The following is a 25,730-nucleotide window of genomic DNA, read 5'->3' as shown; positions in this document are numbered from 1 at the left end:
AGGACTCATACATCTTGATTTTAAAATATATTACAAAGCTACAGTAATTAAAACAGCTTGGTACTGACACAAGGACAACCTGTAGACCAGTGGAATTGAATTGAGAGTTCAAAAATAAACCCACACATCCCAAGGGTACCTAGTTCACTCAATGGGGAAAGAATAGTCTCTTCCACAAATTATGCTGGGAAAACTGGATACCCATATGCAAAAGAAGGAAGGAGGACTCCTACCTCACACTATATACAAAAATCAACTCAAAATGTATCAAAGGCTTAAATATAAGAACTAAAATTATAAAACTCCTAGAAGAAAACATAGGGAAGCATCTTCAGTACCTGGTGTTAAGCAGTGGTTTCTTAGACTTTATACCCAAAGTACAAGCAACAAAAGAAAAAATAAAAGAATGGGACTTCATCAAAATTTAAAATGTTTTTACAACAAAAGATTTCATCATGATAATAAAAAGACAGCCTACAGAATGAGAGAAAATATTTGGAGACCACATATCTGATAAGGGTTTAATATCCAATTGTTTTAGTTTCCTAGGCTGCTTAAAGCAAATATCAGGAAATGGTTCAGCTTGAACAATGGGAATTTATTAGCCTACAGTTTGAGGCCAAGAAAGTATCCAAATCAAGCCATCATCAAGGCGATGCTTTCTTCCCAAAGGCTGGCTGCTGGTGATCCAAGGCTCCCCTGCCACATGGCAAGGCATGGGGCATTGTCTGCTGGTCTCTCCCTTCTTTTCTGGGTTTCATTGATTTCAGTTTCTTGCTTCTAGGACTTTCTTTCTCTCTGTGCATTAATTTCATTTATAAAGGGCTCCAGTAATTGGATTAAGACCTATTATGATTGAGGTGGGTCATACCTTAACTGAAGCAGCCTCATCAAAAAGTCATACTTACAAAATGGGTTTACATCCACAGGAAAGGATTAAATTTAAGAACGTGTTTTTTCTAGAATACATACATCGTCAAACTACCACACCAATATATAAAGAAATCCCATAAATCTATAACAAAAAGACAAACAACCCAATTTGAAAGTGGGCAAAAGACTCAAGTAGACATTTTTTCCAAAGATGTAATACAAATGGCTAAAGAGCACATGAAAAGATGCTCAACCTTAACACCCACTAAAGAAATGCAACTCAAAACCACAAAAGATACCATTCTGCACCCACTAGAATAGCTACTATTTTAAAAATGGAAAATAACAAGTGTAGAATGGGATGTGGAAAAATAGGAGAACTCATTCACTGACGGTAGGAATGTAAAATAGTGCATCCTCTTTGGAAAATATTTTACTGGTTCCTCAAAAAGTTAAGTATCCAATTTCCGTATGACCCAGCAATCCCAGTTCTAGGTATATACTCAAAAGAATTGAAAGAAGAGACATTGAACACCAATGTTTACAGCAGCATATTCACAATTGCCAAAAGACGGAAACATCCCAAATGCCCATCACCCAATGTAATGTAACGATGCATACAAAGGTATAATATTCAGCTGTAAAAATGAATCAAGTTCTGATACATGCAACAACATGGATGAGCCTTGAAGACATCATGTTGAGTGTAATAAGCCATATAATGTCTGTAAAAAGGACAAGTTTGTATGATCTCATTGATATGAAATAATTATTATAAGCAAATTCATAGAAACTAGAATACAGGTAACCAGGGCTAGAGTTGGGGTAGGGATTGGGGAGTTAATGGCTGGTACAGAGTTTCTGTTTGGAGTGATGGAAAAGTTTTGGTAATGAATGGTGGCTACAGCAGTATAGCATCGTGAACGTAATTAACACCACTGAATTATATTTGAATTTTATTAAAGGGGGAAAGTTTAGGAGTTTATTTTACATATATACAAAATAAAATTTTTAGAAAACATAGGAATGTACAACACAGTTAACCTATGGACTATAGTTATTAGTATAATTACAATAATATTGCCTCATCAATTACAACAAATGTACCACACCAATGCAAAGTGTTGGAAAATTGCATGTGTGATGGGGTATAAGAGCACTCTGTGTTCTCTACATTTTTCTGTAAACCTTCAACTTGTCTAATTAAAAAAAGCACCCTCTTTTAAGTATCTTGCCCAAAATATTGTGCCAGTATCTAATCGAGCCTCTAGATCTAATTACCTATTTACAGAGAAGATAGGGCATAGAAGAACGAGCTGAAAGGTACTCAAAGACAGCAATCAGCAAAATCTGGAATGTGAAAAATTTTACAAAGAAATCACCCATTTCTCTAACAGAGCAATGGTATATATTGGAGGAAAGAGGGAAAGGAGAGTTATAAAATAAGAGCAAATTTAAAGAACATACAGCATATGCAGAATATGGAACTTGTGTGCATCTTGATTCAATCCTACCAAATGTTAAAAAGATATTTTTGAGACAGTCTGTGAAAAAGAGATATGGACTCAATATTAAATTGTGTTAATGAATTACTGTTAATTTTATTAGGTATAATAATGAATGCATTAAAGATACATACAGAAGAATAATGAGTGCATTAAAGATACATATAGAAGAATTTATAGATAAACTGGCATGATGTTTAGAAATTTCTATGATAGCTTAAAAACTAACTTGAAGACATAGGAAAACAATTCTCTTGGTTAAGAGGCTTGCCAAGGTCAGTCAATCAGAAAGTAGTAGGAGCCACTTCTTCCAACTCCTAATTCAGTGCACAAGTCTATTTCATGGTAAACCCCTAACCCCAATAAGTGGGAATGACAACAAAAAGTTAATATTAATATTTAAATTATTATGCAAATAACCTTTCTGAACGCTTTACGTATATTATCTCATTTGATCCTCACCCCAAACCCATGAAGTGTGTGCCATTAGCCCCATTTTGCAGTTGAACTAGAATCAAAGGAATCGTGATTTGCCCAGAGTGACAGAGGATTCAAACCCAGACATGTCAGACTCCATGTCCTATAAGGAATGCAGCTCCTTTGCAAGTGGATCAAATCAGCGTGGCAATCACTACACAGTGTGGCGCATCTGTCTTTTGGAAAGTTACAATGCACATTAGCTCAGTCTAGTTTCTATGTTTCACTTCCTTTATCATTTCCCAAATTTTGACCATGGAATGATTTTTTACATTTAACATCTATTAACCTCATGTGGACCTACAGAGAATAACTCGAGAAAAGTTTCACTACTCCATGCTAACAGTGGGTGAAATCTAACTACATGTCTGACATATTTGAATTTGGGAATGTTAATGTATACCATAACTATTATGGTAAAGAAATAAAATCATTTATTTAGGAAGAAAATAGTTTACATATGAGTGGTATCATTTGTTAATTGATAAGCAACTATTCTTTCTTTATTATAAAAATCAATATCGTTTCTTTCCAATTATTTGGACTCCTAAGAATTATATGTCCCAAGGTCTTTGTCCATGAGTCCATGAGATCTTTGTCATCCCTTCCCTAACCCAAGCGTGCTGGAGAGTTTATAACATAGAATAGTGGACACAAAAAGGGGAGGAAATTTTCACTTTGCAAGATGGCCTCCCGCTTTAATGCCAGTGATACAAGCACAAGGCCTTTCGTCGAATTTTAGAGAAATGTATTAATTTTTCTCCAGATGCAAAGCTTTCAAATGGAAACTTAGTCATTAAAAGAAAAAGGCAAAGTGGGCAGCAATTTCAAACTGGGCTATTTTTGGAAATACTTTCCAACTTTCCACACATAACCAAAAATTGTCACTTCTCCCTAGTCTCCATATGACCCCATTTTTAAAACATTCCTGACCCTAGACATCTATGTGGGTCTGCCACAGAGGAGCAACGGCTTCTGAGGCTGTGAGCATCACCTAACAGAACACAAATCAGGTCTGAATGATTCAAATTCAACACAGAAATCCCTAAGAAGCAATAGTGGTGGGCTAAGGGCTAAGAAACTGTAAAGCAAACCCTGTCTTCATAATGTGCACTACAGTCACTTTTGACTTTCAGATCCAGTACCATTTGTAGATGGGCAATTGTGAAACCAGGAAATGTGTTTTCAAATGACACAGAAAAGCACAGCAGAACCTCCTCTTGAAAAGGGAGAAAATAATCATTTCCAATTTAAAGGAAACCCATTCATTGAAGGCAGAGTCTTCACTCTTAAAATCAAAAATCTGTATCATAACCTTTAAAACTTCCACTAAAATTTTCACATGCTCATCTTCCTCCACTTTTACAATTTTCCTCTGATCTCTCTCAACTTTAATATTTTATAACATCACTTTTATATTTATAAAGTTCCACATCGTAAAATCTGATACGTACATTTCCCGAGATTTTTATAATCAGAGAGTTTCAGGAGATGTCTGCCAGTCACTAACCGTGACAAATGTGCACACAGTGTCTGCCATTTCTTCATGAAGGCAAGGGGAGAAGTGACTGATGACCTCACATCTGCTTTTCCAGGCCCACAGTCACATGGGGATGGCTGTCCTGTGAGGAGTGACATTTGCAAGCACAGGGCAGCACAGATGTGCAAGTCAACAGATTGTTGGTTTGGGTGCCCAAGACCTTCAGCAGGCTGAAGACAAGGGAATATTCCCTGGAAAGCCCTACCAATCAGCCAAATGGAGAAACATTAAAATGCTAAAAAGAAAATGTACGGCATCATACCTGGAAATAGGTAATTAAAATTTTACTTGTAAACTTCAAGGACTTAGTCACGTGCCTCCAATTTAATATCCACAAAGTGTGTAGTCTCTTTCTTTTTCACATTCTGAAGCAATGAAGAAAAGAAATTTAGGACTGATCCAACTCATCAACACTTATGGCTCCTTTTAGGAGCCTATAGCAATTATACTTGCAGGTTCACCACATTCTCTTGGGTAGCCTCAGCTAAACAAAACAGTGGAGAGCAGAAATCTCAAATGCATGGTTTCAAATGGATGGTCAGCATTTGATTACAGAGGAGTTTCTTTCAACCTGCATAGTACTTTTTAAAAATTTGAAATATCGAAAATTAATTGAAAAAAAGAAATCAAGAGATTTCACATAAAAATCTTGATTTCTGCTATGGCAAAAATCAGAGCTGCTGAGGCTTACTTACATGGGGCTTGTACTCTCCCACTGGACCTGCACTGCCACCTAACTAGCAGGACTGTGGTGGGAAAGTCACCTAAACCCCCCAAGCACATCAGTTTCCCATATCTGGAGGATGACAGACGCATTTGGTTTCAAATGTGATTATGATGAGTAATGGATATTGACTATAAAATGAAGCATCTAGCAGAGTTTTGTGTGCATCTTCTTATCATCAATGTCAAATAAAAATACTTAATCTGTGCCATTTCTCTTTTTACTTCATCATACATGCCGAACATTCCTTTTATTGTTCTTCCAAAGATTCATTTTTTTGGTTTTACGGATCAATTTCACTAGTTTTATTTCCCATTTCAATTTTATCTTCATTAATTGTAATTATTAGAGTTGACCTTGTTATTCATTTTATAGCTTCTTAATTTGAATGCTTGATTCATTTTTTCTGTGTTTGCTCTTTTTTAATAAAATACATTTAGAGGGACACATTTTCCCCAGGGCCCCACCTGAGGCAATCTCCCATAGGTTTGGTAAGAAAGGCTCTCATACATTATTCTTTAGTTATTAGTTTGTAACTTCCCATAAAAAATTTGGATCAAACATAAAGTATTTTTAATTGTTTTATTGAATAACTCTTTATCAATATGGTTTATATGATAGCAATTTTTAAATTTTTTTGAGATATCCTGTGTGCTTAACACATGAGTAAATAGTTGATTTTTGTAAATTTTCCAAACACATGTTGAAATGATGATTATTTTCCATTTCTATTTATATATGCACACAAACGTGAGTGTGGATACCTGCCATTTGCTTTACTTGTATTCTCTGTGGCCATACTTGTTTCTGATCTGTTTATTTCTAAAAGAGCTGTCTTAAAGACTCAACTAGATTTTGATTGCCTCAGGTGCACAAATAAGCAAGTTCTTTTCTCCTCGATCAGTTTTTAATGTATAAATGCACAAACATCTAAGTTTTGTTGACTATAATATTTTAAGTAATTAAGACTTTCTTTTATCAATATCAGAATGTCCTTTCTGTGTCCTATTAAATGTATTTTGCACTGAAATCTATTTTGTCTGTAATTAATATTGGTACACATGATTTCCCTGTTACATTTTCTGATATATTCTTTTCTACACCTTAAATATTTTATTTTTCAAATTTTAAATCTGAAATGTGAGATAAGTGTAGAATTATATATAGAGACACATAAGTTATGAGGTATAAATATAAACACACATGAACCCATAATTCAGATTATAAGGAAGAATATTATCAATAATGTTGAAGTTTTCAGCCTGTTCCTTGCCGATCCCCATTCATCCCCCACACCATCCACCTAGGGGTAAATACTTTGTGAATGTGGCTTTTAACATTCCTTTGCTTTAGAAGAAAAAAAAGAGAAAGTTTTACCAAATATATCTATATCCCTTATAATATATTGTTTGGTTCCACTTCGTTTTAAGCTTTATGCAAATGACTAACACTTTATAGTCTTCCCATGACTTGTTTAGTTTTTATTTCATGGAACATTATGTTTCTAAGATTCATTCCAACTGTAACATGTTGCTGTAATTAATTCACTCTGTTACATAATATTCCACTGTGTGACTATTTCGCAATTTCATGTCCCTAGCCCAAGGACATGAAAATGTTCTTCCTTATTGTCTTTTAAAAGCTTTCTTGATTTGTCTTTCTTATGTCTCTAACCCATCTTGAACTGACCTTGTAGATGGTATGAGGTAAAATTCAAATTATTTTTTCTATAGGGATAATTAATTGTACCAGCACCATTGATTGAAAAATCCATAGTTTCATCACCAATCTGCAGTAATAGTGATAGCAAACAATAATAATATAATAGCAGCTAACTTTCATAAAGTGCTTACTATATGCCAGCCACTGTTCGAAGCAGTTTACATATACTACCAGCTCTACAATGTTTTGTAGTGCGATATCAGCTCCATCTGAAGGCAGGTTTCCCTATGTGCATGGCACTCTGTCCCATGACATTGGATTCTTTCTCTATCTCTAACCTGATAAAGCTATGTTTTAATGTCTATAAATTTATAATAATTCTTGATACCTAATATGGCAATTTTTGTACTTCCATCGACACTTCAGAATGCTTTCTTAGCTCCATTTTAAAAAAAAAAAACCTTTCACTTCTAAGTGGAAATGCACTGATTCTAAAATTAGTGGGGAGAATGGCCATCTTTATAATAGTAAGTCTTCCAAAATGAACATATTTTAACTTTCTATTTTTTAGGTTTCATTTAATGTACTTCAGTAAGTTTTTAAAATTTTCTCCACAAGACTTATCCTATCTTTTGATTTTTGTGATGCCTTTGTATATAACATCTTATTAAATTTTCTGTTTGTTAATGGTATATAGAACTGCAATTAATTAAATGCATTGATTTGATATTTAGATTTAGTATTTGTTATTTCTAGTTCATTAAATTATAGATCTATAATTTATAGATCATTTTGAGTTTACTGTGTGGACAACCATTGTCTGTGAATGAAGACAGTTCAGGTTTCTTTATTTCAGATACTCGTCCCTGTGGTATATGTGTCTGCTCGTGCATGTGTTTTCTCCATCTGAGCTGGCTTAGACCTCTAGAGTAAGGTTAAATGTCTTTAACTTGTTCTTAAAAGAAATGCTTTCAACATTAATCCATTAGGTCTGACATTTGCTGGGTTTTTTTGTTTGTTTGTTTTTATAGATTTGATTTATATTAAGGAAGTTCCCTTTCTACAAGATTTCCTAGGAGTTTGTTATCATGAAAGTGTGTAAAATGTCATCAAAAGTCATTTTTACAACTGTTGAAATGATCATATCATTTTTTCCACTTTAATCTCTTAGTGTGGTGAATTAATTGACTTCGTCATGTTAATTGCCCTTCCATTCCTGAAATAAATCTAGCATGATAGAATTGGTTTGCAAGGTTTTTGTTAAGGATTTTTGCATCAATGTTCATGAGTGAGACTGGCTGCCCAGTGAGCCTCAAAGCCTAGGGCACGGGGATGGGTGGAGCCGCCACAGGATCTGGACCCAACTCACTGTCCCTCCACCAAGGGCAAGAGAACCAGTGCTCGTCCCTTCAGAATGACTTTCACCCATTTCTCAGTGCCACCTGGGCCATGTTCAACTGCTGTTCACACAGAACCCTTCTCCACTTCGGCCTTCAACATTCTCGTTTTAAAAGTTGCTGCTACCACCAAAATCGTACCTGTGATGGCTTAAAAAATAGTCGTACTGTCACACCTTTGAATTTATCTATACCTCCAGGATGCATTTACCTTTGAACATCTTTTGCCAAATGGAAAGACTAGAGATGAGAAAGAGTTTTATTTTCAAGCCAGCAAATTCTGACCTCTTTATATGTCATTTAAATTAAGCAGGCACACTGGCAATTTCTTAAACTCATGTCTTTGTTGCTGTACTGTATCATCCCGAGCTAGATCTAATCAGCTGACACTTTAAACATTCTGCCTGGAAATCAATTTCACCAAATCCTAAAGCTAATCGGGTCTTTTTTCCCTCTTCCAAATTAATGCAAGCAATAGTTTTGACAATTGTTTTGCTGTGTAACATCTACCAGCATTTGCCAACTGCAACTCCTTTCTGCTCCCCTTAACCTTGCCCAACAAGCTTTACTTCTCTGTCACAAATCCCCTTAGGGTGCAAGGTTCTTCTATTTTCATTGCTTTTTCTTTAAGAATGAACCTGTGCAACTTTTTGTCCTTTCTCTCCTTAAAGAGCAGGAGTAAAAGAAAGATATGACCCCCCAGGCTGTTATCCTGTCAAATTTAGAATAATCATTTACGAGGCTAATAAGGCATTTAAAAACATCTACTTGTTTTCTACTAAAAACATCCATTTGTACACTATTCAGTTTTATTTTATGCAGGATAAACTCCCCTTACTAAGAATCTCTGACCTATGAATTCTTCCTTTTCTACTCAATGGTGGCTGTCACTGATCTCTCTAGGAAAAGAGAGTGCCTTAGAATATGAAGGTTTGACATTAAAAGGACTTTTTCTTGAAGTGAAACAAAAGGAGAAGGAATTTCTTAGCTACTGGGTTTCTCAAAACTTGTCAAGGTTAGTACAAAGACACAGACCTTCCCTCCCTCTCTTAGTGTACTAATGTTTGGAATCAGATCTTAGCTTTAGAAATGCCTTGTTCACTTGACCAAGAAAAGGACACTTTTCTTTCATTATGTACCGTTCTTGTTATGCAAACAACAGGCATGTAATGGTATGCATGAGAAAAGAACCAATAGCATAATAATAAACTGATTTTTTTTAGAAATTAAAGGTAGATATCTGCCTGGGTCTATGATACTGCGTACCTCTCCTTGAAAATCAATTATTTAAAGGTTGGTGTTAATAAGCAGACCTTTCCCTCTTCAATCTTAACCCACCCGCATTCTTTATTTTAGAAATTCTTCACACATGCAAGGGTATTCTTTACTCAATACTTTTTAAAATAAATTAACAATCCAGGCAAATCTATTCTACAATCATTTGTTATTTGTGGTATATTTATCTGTATTTTTAAATAATATAATCTGCTTTGGAAATTTCATCGGGATAATGAAAAGACACTTCTCAAGGAGGAAGATTAGTTGGTCCAACTACTGTTCTGAAAATGCTATTTCCAAGAAGCCCAAATAGTCCCTGCAGAACACGGAGAGGAAAGAACACCTAAGCCCAATGTTTCCTCTCCCTTTTGTAGTCTTTCCTCAATTAATTTTTTCACAAATATGAATTGAAGAATTCTATGTTCATACAACTTTACCCTTGTTGCTTTAAGACAAGACACTGAAAACTTTATTTTCTGCTTTTAACCTAAAGCATCTGATGACAAGGGGATAATTCTGGAAGTTTGTAATTCCAACTGAGTGTGTGGATAAGAGCATATGGATTTGTACATAACTTTCCAAAAAAAAAGTCCCATTTTAAATATGGTTGGTAAAAGAAGCCACCAGCAGGGCCCATACTGTATTTCTCTTAGGAAATTCACTTTTTTCTTCTCCATGTTTATACCCTGTGTCAGCCAGGTCAGCTGCATGGGTATCTGTATGTGTCTGTTTCAAAAATATTTTTAGTTCCCGTATGTTCGAAACCATCTAGTCAAGTTGCTTAAATACCTTGGTGTTTTAAGCTTTTTAAAAAGTTGCCATGGTAACAGATGTTCAAAGACAGGGACCTACAATTTTATATTAAACCATGTTTTCGTCAGCTTCCCACAAGTTTCGCATTTATTTGCTCTGTCCTCTAGGGGCCCAGGCACAAGTGAAATTCAATCCTCTTTCCACTTTGTATTAATGCTTTTTTAAAAATATAAAATCCCACATTGAGCTAAAAAATTTGGCCATAACATAATGCTATTTCATATTACTTTGGGTGCTTAATAAGTACTAAAAATATTGAAATAATGGTCATGATACTGAAAGGGAGAGAGAAAAAAGCATTAGGCTTTGTGCCTGTTCTCCTACTATACTTCAGACAAAATTAAAACTACACAACTCCATTGACTGTTCATCTTGAAACAAAGAACAAAAGCTTAATCACATATCTAGACAGGGCAATTAAAGTCAAGACCACAGAAATCTAATTCTCCAAGCACATCCATGCATAATAACCACTTTTGGAAATGTAGCCTAAACTGAAAAGACTCTGTGTCTGTGTAGAATCTGTACTTCTTAATTATGAGACATTTCACATAAAGAAGACGCAGGGGACAGGGGAGAATTCGGCAAATCATGGGAGGGGGCTTGTCCTCTCCACATACTCTTAAACTGGTAGGTTTCTGGGCACCAGATTGTGAGAAAGAACACAGACAGCACTTTTCCAAGAATTCACTGCAGAACTGTTCTCTGAAATGGCATGTGGCAAAGTGGAAAGAGCATCACAGGTTGTGGAAGAAGAAAGACCTGGGTTCAAATACTGGGTCTGCCTTTTATCAGATGTGTGACTCCGGGCATATTACTTATCCTCTAGGAGCCTCATCCCCAAGTTGGGACAAACATATCTATCTCAAAAGGGTTTTCATTTAATAATTAAATAATATCCCACATGAAAACCCCTGGCTCAGCAAAATCTCGGTGTTTGTTCTTTTCTGTTTTCCCATCACCATCAGCAATTCCTGAGTCTAAAAGCAAGAAGTTCCCTTTACCAATGGCTCTTACAATTTGATCGTCCGAGGGTAGAACACAGGGGACTGTGCAGCGATACCTTACCTACGGGTGCTGTAAACTGCTCAAGGGCAATCACCTGTGGTCTATATAACAGAATCATCCCCAATTAGGGAACTGGCCCTGTAACCACAGATTCCTCATATTTTAAGAGATGCATTTCCCTTTTTGAATCCAAATGAAAACGTTAGAATGACTTCTGTGTTAGTACAAATCCTCTGAGAAGAAGACATCAAGATAGAATTACATGTGCAAAAAACTTACTAGGGGAAACAATTGTTAGAGAACATGGGAAAGGACAAATCTGACCCCAAGGGAAAGAGAGAGGGAAGGAAGGCAGGAGGGCAGGAAGGGAGGGAGGGAGGGAGGATCTAAGGAAGTTCAACAGGGTCTTCAGAGAGCCCTCAAGCCTAAGGAGGCCGTCAGAGGAGCCCCACATCTCCCAGGAGCGGGCCTGCCTCAGTATCCCTGCTGCACACACCCAGGTTGAGAGCAGCCCTTGGGAAGCCAGGCCTCACTGCAGATCTAAGAGGAAAATCCTCATGGCTGCCACAGCTTCCTAATTAGTAGATGTAGACACAACCTTAAATTAAAACTTAGGTATTTCAAAAATGAACACTTTGATATATAAAGCAAGTGCCCCAGTTAATGAAGTCCTTATATGAAGTCAGCTTTGCACAGATCAAGCTGACGTCATTGCATCTGCTCTGCCTGGAGCCCTTGCCACAGCTAGAGGACGCTCCTTCATGGCCAAACTGTTACTCACTCTTGAGGCCCCCACTACTCCTGCCCTTCTTCGTATTACTACCCCAAGGAGCCTTCCTCTTCAGCTACTTTGAGAGCTACCCTATCCCCTGGGCCTCTTTCCAGGCTTTCCCCCTTGCTACCACCTCCATCTTCCTGGAAAGTTCAGTTCCAGACGGCTTAACTCCAAGAGCACAGGACTCATAAGAGCTATTAGTCAGCACTTGCTGCTATGATAGATAAGTCCCAAAATCTCAGGGGATTAATACAACGGAAGTAGTTGTGGTTTTTTGTTTGGTTGGTTTGTTCGTTTGTTTGTTTTCTTTATTTCCACCACTCCATGCAAGTATGCAGCAGGCAGCCTTTGACTCAATGTTTCAGAAACCTAGACTCAGCCAACCCCTAGGGAGTTGGGGTCAATCTTTTCCAACCAGTGGACAGAAAAGAGAATATAGGAATTCCTGTGGGAGATTTTTATGGACCAAGTCTGGATGTGGTGTCTATCACTTTCATGCATTTTTATTGGCAAAAACAATCCCATGGCCCATCAACATGCAAGGGAAGCTGGGAAGTGTAGTCCAGCTACACATTCAGGAAAAACAGTAAACAGATTCAGTTAGCACCCAGCTGTCTCTGCTAGAAAAGAGTCCAATACTGAGTCCTGAGGGCCGGGGTCTCTAACTAACTCTGAGTTACTTTTTAATTGTGTAATGGCAGGTGCTGCTGCAATTTTAAAAGTTTTCTAAGTTTGGCTTCAAAAGTTAACCACAAGACAGTAAGCTGCTTGAGGAATCAGTTTTGAGCCATTAGTAAATGCTTTCAGGTTGAAATTTTCTACCAAAAAAAATGTCTTGAGAGTTATAAACAACCAGACTTAAGTAAAAAAAAAAAAAAAAAAAAAAATGTAAGTTGGGAGTTGAATATGTATGTATGAGCATAAGTGCATATGTTGTATTTCTCAAAACCTTGAGATGGTGTGAATTTGGATACAAGCTAATTGGTGATTGGCTCCTGTCTTGAGTTTTTAAACAGCGACAAACTTAAATTCTTATTGCCAGGGGCAGATGGGACTCAGGCACATTAGGAAGTGATTAGCTGTGATCATTTAGGATTTTCTCAATGCACTGTAGAATCTGTTCTAAGCACCATCAAGTTGATCTTTACTTCTGTGGATTTTGCAACAGCACAAACTAAAGACACTGTCTTCCAATTGCCTCCAATGAAGCAACCTCACATATTCTACTAATAAAACTCTTGCACCCCATTTATTGCATTATGGTGAAACTTTATTTTATATTCTTACACATATGCATATATGCTATTTCAAACATATGCTTGGGGAGAATGCAAAAGACTGTTGCCATTCTAACCACTTAACTCAGGCAATAAACTGTAGAATCTTTTTTATTTTTTACACTACATCAGACCTTTCTCTTACTTTTGAAGATGGCAAATAGTTCTTCATATAGATGACACTGCATGGCCTTGGCCATTTTGGAGGACAAATATCATGAGTTTATGAGTTAAAGTCAGGAAATTTTACAACTATTCAAGAAGTTGAAGAGCACATTCCTGATTAGAGAAATGCACACAGATGGCCATCCGGTACACGTCACATTTACAAAATATTTCTACAACACTTACAGACACGTGAATATAAATGATATTATATATGTCATGATGCATTTACACTCTGGAATTAGGTCAGAGGTCTCAAAAGAGCTCTGATACAGGTGAAGGACTTGAATTGTTGAATTAGATCTGCATTTACTGTCCTTGAGCAAGTCATCTAACTTCTCTGGGCTTTGGTTTCCACTTTTGTAAAACTGAGATTGGATAAAATGACTTACTCCATATACACCATTCTGCATATTATCATAAACATTTCTGAGTTTCTATATCCACAACTAGAAAACTGTTTTAAAAACCAATAACCCTTCATCCATCTCATCTCAAGACTGTCTTAAGGATCAAAAGAAATAACATATGGAAAAGAGCTTTGGAAATTGCAAAGTGTGATGCAAAGGTAAGGTGTTTGAAGAAAAAGGATCAAATTTATACTATCTGACTCTTTTGCATATGTATTAGAATCCAAGGATAAATAGGATGGAGTTTAAGACTCGGGTATGCTTATCATAGAAGGATCATTTAGAAAACTGAGTTATTACCATTTGTGACAAGCTGTAGAAGACAAAGGAACATTGTTTACACTCAGAAAGCAAAGAATCCTCAAAATAGTACAATGCACAATAGGTTGTTGTTGTAGCCTGCCTGCTTTAGCAACCCAAACAGAATGAATCCCAAAAGTTATACACAAAACCTAAGTACACAAAGACAAATTTCATAGTAAAGTGAGCTGTTTAGGTAGAGGTAAAACATTAGTGCCATTGAGAAATGCATCACTTGCTAAACCTATAAAACCCAAGGGGTCAAAACAGAAAATCCACAGAAAATCGAAGCATCTGCTAGATTTGAAGAACACCTTGGTTGTTTGCACATCTGTTAACACACTGTCAGTGTAATGGCCAAAGTATTAAAGAGACTGTGGGTATCATTGTTCTGATTACTTATTAAAGCTCATCCATGGCTGGGATCCTATAAAGAAGTGCACTCACACCTTTTTTGTCCTTGCTTCACCGTGTTGTAGGCAGTGTCCTGGACAAGAACGTGGTAATGGTTAAGGGCTGGGCCTTTCAAGTGGCTCCTGGTAGTTTTGAATTCTAATTCTGTCACTTGTCATCTCTGTGAAATTAAGCAAGTGGCTTAAGTTCTTTGAGCCTCATTTCTTTCATGCTGAGGAAACTGTTCCTCAGTTTCCAATGATAAAGGGAGAGTTATAGGATTATTGTGATTATTAGATGGGAAACAATATATACATAAATGCTTAGCACAGTGCCTGGCACATACTGTTTAAAACTCTTTTCTGAATGGTCCCCTTATCTTCTTACTATAACTCAGTGGTTCTCAAACTTTGGCATTCATCAAAACTACCTGAAATGGAAGGCTTTGTGGTAGGCAGTTTCTAGAGAACCCCTAATGGAGGGATATTCTTGCCCTAAGTAAAGCCCCTTGGGTGTGGGGAGGGAGTAGTAACTCCTTCCAACTTAATAGAATGCAGCAGAAGTAATGGCACATCACTTCCATAATTTGGTAATAAAAAGATTGAGGCTTCCATCTTGCTCCCTCTCTTCTTTCTCTCTCTCTCTCTTTCTCTGTCATATAGAAGGGCCACATGAAGTTGTGACAGTGAGCTTGGAAGTGAATCCTTCAGTCCCAGACAAGTCTTGAATTGTCTACATCCCCAGCTCATAGCTTGACTGTAGTCTATTGGGAGACTTTGAGTCAGAGGCACCAGTTATTATTTCCAGATTCCCAACCTTCAGAAACTATGAGATAAGGTTTGTTGTTTTCCGCTGCTAAGTTAAGGGATCATTTTTCACACAGCAGTAGAAAAAAAATTACAGGCTTGTTAAAAACACAGCTTGCTAGGCCTTATGCTTTTTTCTACCTGGGCCTCTGACTGACCTAACCAGGTGCATCCATTTCAAGCAGGAAACAATCTATATTAACAACAAACCCTACTTTAAAAAATGACAAAAACATTAAGTTTCATACAAGGCACCTTGGAAAGTAACTTATCTCTGAATGTGTTGTATTATAAGAATAAAATTCTAATTAGTCATAGAAGTTCACCCTATAAATATTTATGATGAGTATTAGTGTTATTTAATAAACTTATTAACCACCCTCCTGATTTCATTCAGCCTGCTTTTAAATTTTAATGAGATATAGTGTTCAAGGCAAATACAAACCGCCAGCAGTCACAGAGGGGTTGACAGATAAAGAATAGTTTTCATCTTCATAAGTGAGGTCTGCCTTTCTGAATCCCACACTTGGGCTGTACATGGGTTCTTAGGATTCACTGAGTTGAGGAAAGCGGTTAATGTTTAGGGAACCGCTAACATAATGCATGTGACCATTACATTCGTAGAATGTGTATGTTGTTTTGCTCAACAGAAGAGCAGATTGCAGAATGCAAACTGCATACAGGTTGTAACCTGCAGTTGTTGCCGGATCAGACTTTAAAGGTAAAATCCCCATTTTTCCTAATACAGACCTCTTTTACCCTCAACTAAGAGGCAATATCCTCAATTCTTGCTGTTTAACGGGAGGCAGCAACTTTGGAATTCTCTCCCATTTCAAGTGCCCACAGAATTGTTACTGCCATTTACAAGAGCTGTGCTTGGATACAAAACAAACCCTGTGGGGGAAAAAAATGGATCTGATGAATTGACCCAAAGTGCAAATTACCTTGAGAGTCAGTCTCCCCTTTCTCTAGAACTAATAAGTAAATTTTATGAGTCCGGACAAAAACCCCACTGAAGTGAGCCTTTGAAAGACCCTTGTGCTGGTGATGACAGCGTTTTCATGGGAATTTGTTAATGTTCCTGCAAAGCAGGGTTAATTTGCTGCTGTAAAATCCTGCCAACAGCCTTGTAGATTTGAGGCCTTCTCCATGGAGCCTGCACACAGGCTTCCCAGCTGCTCAGTGCCCATCTGACTCCCTCCGCCACCCAGAGATCTGATGGCAAACTTTGTTCCGGCCAGACCCGCTGGACCACCTGGTCAGCTTTCCCACCCTCAGCCCCACAATGCCCTCACAATCCCAAACCCAGTAGCTGGTACCGGAAGACCGATTGGGGTTGGGAGGAGCAGGGAGCCTGGGGTGGGGGTGAGGCAATTCTATGGATTGAACATGTCCCCCAAAAGACAAGTTCAAGTCCTAAACCCCAGTCCTATGAATGTGAATTTACCTGTAAATAGGATCTTTGAAGATGTTATTCGTTAAGATGGGGTCACACTGAAGTAGGCTGGGTCCTAATCCAGTATGACCAATGTCCTAAGAAGGAGAGGACTTGGACAGAGAGACAGATGATTGATGCTAGACAAACTGGGGAGAGGGGAAGATGAAGGCAGGGATGGAGCTATGGATTCTCAACAAGCCAGCACCAGGAGGCACAGGCTTCGGAGGATGCAGGCCCCTGCCAGTACCTTGGTTTCATTCTTTCAGCCTCCAGAACTGTGAGACGAAAAATTGTCGTCAAAGCCAACTACTCTGTGGTACTTTAACACAGCAGCCCTGGCAAGCTAAGACAGCCATCACCCTGCAAGCCCTTCCTTTGGAAAGTTAAAAAAGGATGTGTAAAAGACATACATCAATAGCATTCCTTTTCTTTTCTGATTATAAAGGTAATACACACTCATTATAGAGATGTTTGAAAAAACAGACCTCAAAAGAGGACGAAATCTTCGGTATCTCTTCATCTCTTGGTGCAACACCTTCCAGTTTTTCTCTATGCGTAGTTCTAATTTATGCAACTTAATTGTAGACGAGTACTTTTTTTGAAAATATGATTTTCATCACCACATATCGTTGTCTTTATGCACTGTAAGTTATATAATGTTTCTATTACTGGACAATATAGGTGGTTTCCTTTATTGCATAACTATAAATAGTATTGCAGTGAAGCTGCTTGTACGGAAATCCTGGTCTCACGCTCTACTTATTTTCTTAAGATAGGTTCTCAGGAAAGGTGAGTGGTGTCAACAGATATGGATATTTCAACATGATGCATTAAGTACGTAAAATCAAGTCAAATTGCTTTCCACAAAAGGTACAGCAATTAGACCATTCGTTCAGCAGCAGAGTAGGAGGTCCCATATTCATACACTCTCACCAACAGGGAGTTTTTGATCAGTGCTATTTGACAGAACAAAAGTCACTTTTGAGTTTATGAATACAAAATGCAATAGATACAGCTTGGTTTGCTCATAAAATTAACATCTTTGGCCCATTTAGAGAGCTGTAAAATCAGTCATTGGAAACTGAAAGTGACCTCCAAGAGGGTCTAATACTGGGAAGGTGAAGTGGCTTGCCCGGGGCCACACAACTCTTTAGTGACGAATGTGGCCCTAATACCTGAAAATTCTTATAATGCTCATCCAATCATTCTTAAGTAGAGATTTTTAGTAAAATAAAACCCGTTTAAAGTTTTAGAAAGAAAGGAGAGGTAGTAGAGACATTTAAATGTCTTTTGGTGAATGTGTTTCCCCCACTAAATTTTCAAGATCTTTGTAAAACTGTTCCAGGCCAGTGCTCCTGCCACCCAGAGTTCTTCAACCACTACCTTCTGCCTCTCCTTTGGACAGAGGTCCTATGGGGGAGGGTCAAAAAATGCAAATTTTAGAATGAACCAAAGCAAAGCATCATTAGGAAGCTCAGTCCACTTTGAAGGAATCTCAAGAGATAGTTTAAAATCAAATATAAATGATGAGGGAACCTTCCTCTCACCATCTCTCTGTATTGACTCCTGGGTTGTCTGCTACTCATTTATGGTGAGAGGAACGCAAAAGGGAAGGCAAGGGCTGGAGAATTCCCTTGCTATCACCCTTCACATCAACAACTTCCTTAAATTTTTTCATTCAGATCTCTGTTCCCTCAGGCCTTGTTGTGGTTTTGGGTCTTGGCCACAAATTCTTCTACACTGTTCCCATTGTGAGGAGGAGTCTATGTCTCCTCTCCTTGAATCTGTGTGGGCTCATGACTGCCTTCCACAGAGTACAAGGGAAGTGATGCTCTGTGACTTACAAGGCTAAGTCATAAAAGGTGATGCATCTTCCTCCTTGTCTGCTGGGAACACATGTTCTTGGAGCCATGAGCCACCATGTAAGCAGTCCACCTACCCTGGGGCCATCATACTACAAGAATGTCCAAACCACCTGGAGAGGTGATAGGTGTGTGCCCAGGCTGACATTTCCAGCTGTCATTAGAAACCAGCCTTCAAGTCATCCCAGCCCAGGTGCCAAACAGCCCCCAGCCATTCAAGTGGGCCTCAGCCTTCACATCTTCCCAACTAATGCCCTAGACATTGTGGAGCAGAAACAAAACATCCCCACCATATGATGTCTGAATTCCTGACTCACAAAATTAATGAGCACAATAAAATGATTGCTGTTTCATGCCACCATATTTGGGAGGTGTGTTATATAGCAATAAGTAAGGGGAATTGAGCCCTGTCTCACTGCATTACTCTCCAGCTCTTTTCCTTTTCCTTACTGAATCCATGAGCCACCAGTCCTACGTTTTTCTTTCAAAAATACGTGAGGATTGGATCAGGGCCATTCATAATATTTAATATTAATATTTTTGATGCTTCCATTGAAAAAGAGACTTGGACCTCACCTAGAGCACATGAGAGAGCTTAGAAATCATTTTCCCTGTGGACATTAAATTGTCTCAGATGTTTTCTCTACTTTTTTATTGTTGGTCATTCATTCCCTATCCCAGCTTTAGATGCTTACCCATATCTCAGCTGTAAAGAACGTCCAGAAAATCCCCATCCTCAACCAAATAAATGGTTAACAGCTGTCAATTCCATTTAAAACAATAAAAGAAGGTACCATTCATTGAGTGCTATGTTAAGGGCTTTAGCCACATTATCTCAGCATCTTATTGATAAAGATCTTTGCATACATTTTATTAAGTAAAGCTTATTAATCCTTTTTACTGAAGAGAAAACTGTGATGGAAGGGTGAGGTAACAGTTCCTAAGCGATGGTGCTGGGATTTGAACACAGGGTGGCAGGACTCCAAAGGCCAGGTCTTAACCACTATACCAGTTTTCAAGCTTTTGACCATATCCGACAATAAGGAATGTGGTTTACATCATGACTAATAAGCACTCATGCACATAAAGTCGAAATAAAAGTGTCAGAAAACAACCCTTACCTTACCATGTATACAGCACACTGATATTCTCTTTTCTTTCCAGTCTATGTTTTTTTAAGGTAGATCATAATCTATCAAATTGACTGCATAATCTGTTGCTAATTGATCACAACACACTAAAAATCCCTGTAAGTACCTTCTCCAATTGACTTAAAATCTGGGAAGCTGATTACCCTGAATCCTTTTTCTTCTTTTAAACTAAAGGTCACTATCCATAGGATTAAAAGCAAAAAGTTTTAAGGCAGTTTAATTTTTTGAATTAGAAACAAGACTTAGAAGTTCTATATATTTCTTCTTCTTTCTTTTATTAATGTCAGACTATTTCATAAAAAGCCCTATTTTGTAAATTTAGTTCATTAAAGTAGACACCTCATTATCAAAGACTAGAGGAGGGGTTTGGGGAATTACTACTTAATAAGTGCTGAGTTTCTGTTTGGGTCATAAGAAAGTCTTGGTAATAGATCGTAGTGATGATAGCACAACATGGTAATAGTAACAAATTCTATGAAATATACACTTAAAAATGGTTAAGAAAGGAAATTCTGTGTTATCCACAAGAGACAGAAAAATAGATGTCTCAATTATACATTATGCCCAGTTATCAGGTAGGTGTAAAAGATATAGGAGAATTGTTCATCCCCAGTATGTCTTCCTGCATGATTCCCTTCCTGGAAAGCAACCCTGCACAGCCCCTGCCAGGCTTCACAGTCCGTGACACTGCTCACCCTCTTGCTCCAGGTGTTTGCACCATTAATAATTTCCCTTAAGCAAAAGGAAGACAACCATTAGTTGACCAGAGAATCATGATGTAGTGTCACGTGAGAAAATTAACTGGACCAATCTCAGAAATTAGAATGGGAATGATGGGGAAATACGGAGTTGTGAGAGTAGAAGCTGAATGCTCTCACAAGGCAGTTTTGGGGCTGCAGAGGCCATGACAAACACGGGCAAACCACAATGATGAAGACACTGAAGCAGCCACCTGGAGGGGAGAGGAGAACAGAGCAGACAGTCAGAGTGACTCAGAGAAGGCAGCCAGGCCCCCATCAGGAGTCACCAACTCAGGGAGAAGCTGGTCCCTCACACGGCAGCAGCCCCTGGTAGCTTTCTGGTTCCAACTCCAGTAACACATATCTCAAAATAACAATATGCTTTTCTTCCTCAAGGAGATTTGTAGGGCTTTTAATTCTTTGCAATCCAAAAGTCCTTAATTAAAATAGATGCCCCCAAAGTGGCTCATAGTGAGAATCTGAGAAAGGCAGTGTCACAGAGAAAGACACAGAGTCACACACAAGAGACAGAACTTCATAGAGGACTAGTCCCATGGTTTTGCCCTTCAGAATGTTAAAAATAATAATTACAATGTCTTTTCTTTAAATAATATGGTAATTTATAGTCCACCAAAATAAACTGATTAAACATAATTATCTCTAAACTGGGAGTAATAATAGTACCTGCATCACATTGTTGTGGAGATTAAACATGTGAAATTCTTATATTAGTACTTCTCACATAGTAAATGCTCAATTGATAGTGCCTGATCCTCATGGCAAGACAATGACATGGGTCGGTATTGCAGAGCCACTTGATAGGTGAAGAAAGAAACGTAGAGAGATTACAGGCCATGTGGAAGGTTACACAGCTAGTTAAGTGTTAACTAGGCTCTTTGAGCTTTATGTCAAACATTCATCCATTCCACAGATACTTACAGAGTGCCAGGCTCACATCAAACACAGTGAATGAGACAAATGCAATTTCTGCCCCTACAAAACTTAGAGTCTGATGCTCTTTTCCCAAGTCTTATGATGTTTCTTCAATATAGGCATCAACCAGAATGTTAGTCTTTGTTTTATGCCCTACAAATGAGATTAAATAAAGTTATATCAGCGTCATAATGCCAGAAACACATGCATCTTTCAGAACCTTGGCAAATATTTGAGTCGGCACCCCATCTGTGTGTGTCCATGGACTCATGGGGTTATACAGATTGAATTGTGTACCCCAGTTCAGCCATGTTCTTGGTCTTGGTCCACATCTTAATTAGTGTAGACCCATTATAAATAAGATCTCTTCAAGTTGTTACTTTAGTTAAGGTATGGCCCAACTGAATCAGGTTGGGCTTTTATCTGGATCTCTGAAGTCCTGTATAAACAGAGTGAAAGCTGGACAGAGAAAAGTCATGGGGAGCAGCAAGAAGTGGGAAGGCTAAGAGGACCCAGAAGAGAAAGGAGAAGACACTAGCATGTGCATTGTCATGTGACAGAAAAGCCAAGGACCAAGGAGCACTGGCATTCATCCCCAAACTACCATAGTCTTCAAGGAGAGCATTGCTTTGCTGACGGCTCAATTTTGGACTTCTCCCAGCCTCAGAACTGTGAGTCAAAGAATCCCCATTGTTTAAGTACACCCATTATATGGTATTTGTTTTAGCTGCTAGGAAACAAAAACATGGTGTCACTCCACCACTGCCCTGGGCACACTGCACTGTAGTTATTTGGATAATTATCTGTTCTCCAATGCACCAAATCCGACTATCAGCTCTGTGAGGGCAGGAAGTAACCCCCATAGTACACATAGTATTGCTTAATAAATATTAGTTGGTTTTAATTGATTGCAAGGGATTTCTTATCATATCAGTTCAGAAGAATTGATTTTTCTGAATACTCAGATTAGTCTTGGTTTTTAAGGTCACTGAGAACTTTTAATTCTTCAGATTTTGGGTGTTTTCACCTTCCATTTGTGTTGTTTGCTTATTTTGTTTCTTATTTTGTTGGTTTGTTGTTGTTGTTGTTGTTTGTCCCTATGTGGGTTTTCCAGTTTAAGAACTGAACAAGGCCCAGCGGGACCTGAAGTTAGCAGGCAGGAATGGAAATGGTTTCCGTCACTACCAATAACACATTTCTATGCATTTCCTAAACCCTGAGCTCTAAGAAGATGCGGAGCGGAAGAAAAAACTAAGTAAAGGAATAGAGAAGGGATAAAAAGGAACAGAAGGTTGAAGAGTTGTTATTAAGCAGTTCATACCCATTCAGACATGGCAAAGCAGAATTAAAACTAGCAAAGTGAAAAATTATAAAGTGTCACTCTTCCTTCACCTCTTTCCCACCAGAAAAGTGTCTGCCTAATAAAAATTAGATAGATAGATAGATAGATGATAGATACAGATGGATGGATGATGGGGGGAGGCAGATTGAGAGAATGAGAGAATGAGAGAGAGAAAGAGAGAATAGTTAGTTCAAAATCAGTGTGGAAACCTTTGGAGTCTCTTATTAGAAGCAAATCTTATTCAAAAGAACTATGATTATTTTGTAAATATAAAATCAAACATGTTCAAAGAAGTCTATCAACCAGAGACATAGTTACGACTTTAAAATAAAGCCACTACTTCTGGCTGACTAAAGCTCACCCAAAGTAGATTTTTCTTCATTTTTAAAGTATTGCATTAATATCAATACAGAGCAGAAAAATTTTGAGATGAAAATAGATTTCTACCAAAGTCTGCCAAGTCAATAATGCTAAATGCTAATGGATTCTGCCCTCATGAACTGGGAGAAACAGAGGGTGGCTGGTTCATTTTGAAACTTCCTAAAATTCTAAACATCAAATATTGGGAGTCAGCAGTGAATAGATGAAGTTTAGCAATCCTCAAGATAAACTTTCCATAGTTAGGTTTCCGGCCTGGTTAACCAAAGCCAAAGAATTCTCTGAGGAATACAGTAAATTTGGATTTTGTGTGGCCTTTTTGTTTGTATCTGTTTGTTTTAGCAAGCACCCTGGAATGGCAAATGCTTCCCCGTCAGTGGAACCATGTAGATTCAGAAAAAGCCATCTTCCATTGAGAAGACAATTGTTTTCTATAGAGACAAGAAACAAATGCCCATGACCCGGGTCACCTCATCCCAGCAGGCTTTTGCTGCGGCTTCCTCTGAGCAAACACAACGAAGTCCGGAGCAGTCAATCCTGCCGCCCCACACGGGGCCCCTGCAGTTGTGCTCTGCTATTTACCCTTCCTATTAATCTGTCAATGTTCTAGTCAAACATGCAAAACAATATGGTGGGCACATAGTTTGATTGGCCATTGCTAAGTAACTTGGGCCAAAGATGAAGAAATGGAACTTCCAACCAACAAAATGTGAGGCCCAACTTGATGGTTAGAAAACGTTCAACAATACCAGTGCATGACAATTTTTCAGGGTGGCTGTGATTTAGCATCCCTCTCACCAGAAAAGAGTGGTCCCAATAGATGACATTCAGTGCCAGAATCTAAATTCAAGTCATGTCATTGTTCCTATTGTGGTGGGATAGGACTGTCTGGGTATTTTGCAGAGGAGGATTTTTGTTACGAGATGCCATCATCCTTTTAGTGATGGGACTATAGAGGGATTTGGTTTGGTACACAGATTGAGAACCTGGCTAACCGACAAGTTCTTTGAACTGAAAAACAACAGCCCATGGTTCAACGCTTTCTGAATGCTGAAATGTACAATTCCATATTTCCAAAATGCAATCAGAATTAGCAAACATTTTGAGCAGATGTTATAGCATGTTTCCTCACTCTACTTCCCTCCTTTTCTGCTAGCCCAGATGGAGGTTCAGAATCCTTCTCCACACAAAGCTCTAGGTAGCCACTGGGATTAGCACAAAGGATGCAACTTACTTGTCATTCCAGGCCGGGAGCCTCACGTAAACAAATCCATCAGAATAGAAGCTGTATTGATGACCAACAACTGTCCAAGATATACCTTGGTTAGTAATACAGAATGTCCACATCCTTGCTATGTGTTTTCAGAAACCAGGCAGAATGAAGGAGTAGGTGGTTGTTTATATATCTGCGATGCCAAGACATAGTACAGGAAACTGAAAGAAAACATAGATTTTGATGTCAGGCTGACTTAGGGTCAAATTCCCCCATTTACTAGCTATTTACTAATTATGTGTCCTCTGGAAAGTTATTTAATCTCTCTGAGACACCTTTCTTCATTTGTCCAATGGAGAAAATAAAACTGTATACTCTACAAGTCAGGACTTTCTGACTCCTGTCCCTGCTTCTATTTTTGTATTAGCTCTATTTTCTCAGACTGTTTCTTCTCTACCAACCATAAGCAGTACTGGGCTCATATTTTTGCAGTTTGGGGTAAAAGAGGAAAAGGAACACTCTCTCTTCCCAGCTTGAGTTCAAAAATTGAGAGGAAGAAGTCTGATTGGCTCTGCTTTGGTCATGTGTCAACCACTGGACTCCCACTTTGGGTACTCTGATTGGTCCAACCTGGGTTACATGTCCATGCCTGTAGCCAAGAAGCCAAGATACTGTGCTGGGCTATCTCCAGAACTTGGCTGGAGTGGGAAGGAGCAGTTTACCAAAAGAAGTGCTGGGTTGGGGGAATACTTTTCTGGAGTAAACAAAACAGCAAATGCTCTACACCCTCATGGAGTGAGAATATTAAGATGGCCTATTTAAAGGACTTAAAGGATAGCAATGATAATGGTAATTATTATTATCACTCTCTATTCTCAAAAGATACAACCAACTGTAGGGGCATTCACAAAAAGAATATTCAGTGTTTCACACTGCGTTCTTCACTTACTGATATCAATTTCAAATCTGGCTACTTGGATTATAAACTCAAATAGCACTTTCAGCAAAATAACTGAATGCAATAGTCATAGCCTTCACACTATAATTTGAATTCAGCTCATAATTGAAATCATAGGGATTTCATTTTGGTCCAGATTACAGAATAAAATGTTACGCTAAGGAATGAAATTAAAAAATTGATTCAATCATGCATTTACTTGAACTCATACATGCCAGTCACCAGGCTAGAATCTTGGTGACACAAGGGAGCAAAACGGACTAAGACTCTGCCCTTAGGGAACTTACTTTCTAGAAGGAGAGCCAGAGAGTA

General features: G+C 38.1%; 1 protein-coding gene across 2 annotated transcripts in view; it reads right to left on the bottom strand.

Moving 5' to 3' along the window:
- C8H12orf42 (chromosome 8 C12orf42 homolog) overlaps positions 1–25,730 on the bottom strand; it is a 206,081-nt gene that overhangs the window by 171,601 nt on the left and 8,750 nt on the right. Inside the window, exon 1 of one of the 2 annotated variants that reach the window (XM_037847234.1) lies at positions 24,482–24,559. The exons of the other annotated variant lie outside the window; for it this stretch is intronic. The gene's annotated coding sequence lies outside the window, so the exon portion shown is untranslated. Of the gene's footprint in view, positions 1–24,481; positions 24,560–25,730 lie in introns of those variants that run through there. 2 annotated transcript variants of the gene reach the window in all.

The sequence above is a fragment of the Choloepus didactylus genome, chromosome 8 (genome assembly GCF_015220235.1).
Source record: "Choloepus didactylus isolate mChoDid1 chromosome 8, mChoDid1.pri, whole genome shotgun sequence".
Lineage (NCBI taxonomy): Eukaryota > Metazoa > Chordata > Mammalia > Pilosa > Megalonychidae > Choloepus > Choloepus didactylus.
Note: the sequence above shows the minus strand (reverse complement) of the source record. Positions and strands in the feature narration are given on the sequence as shown.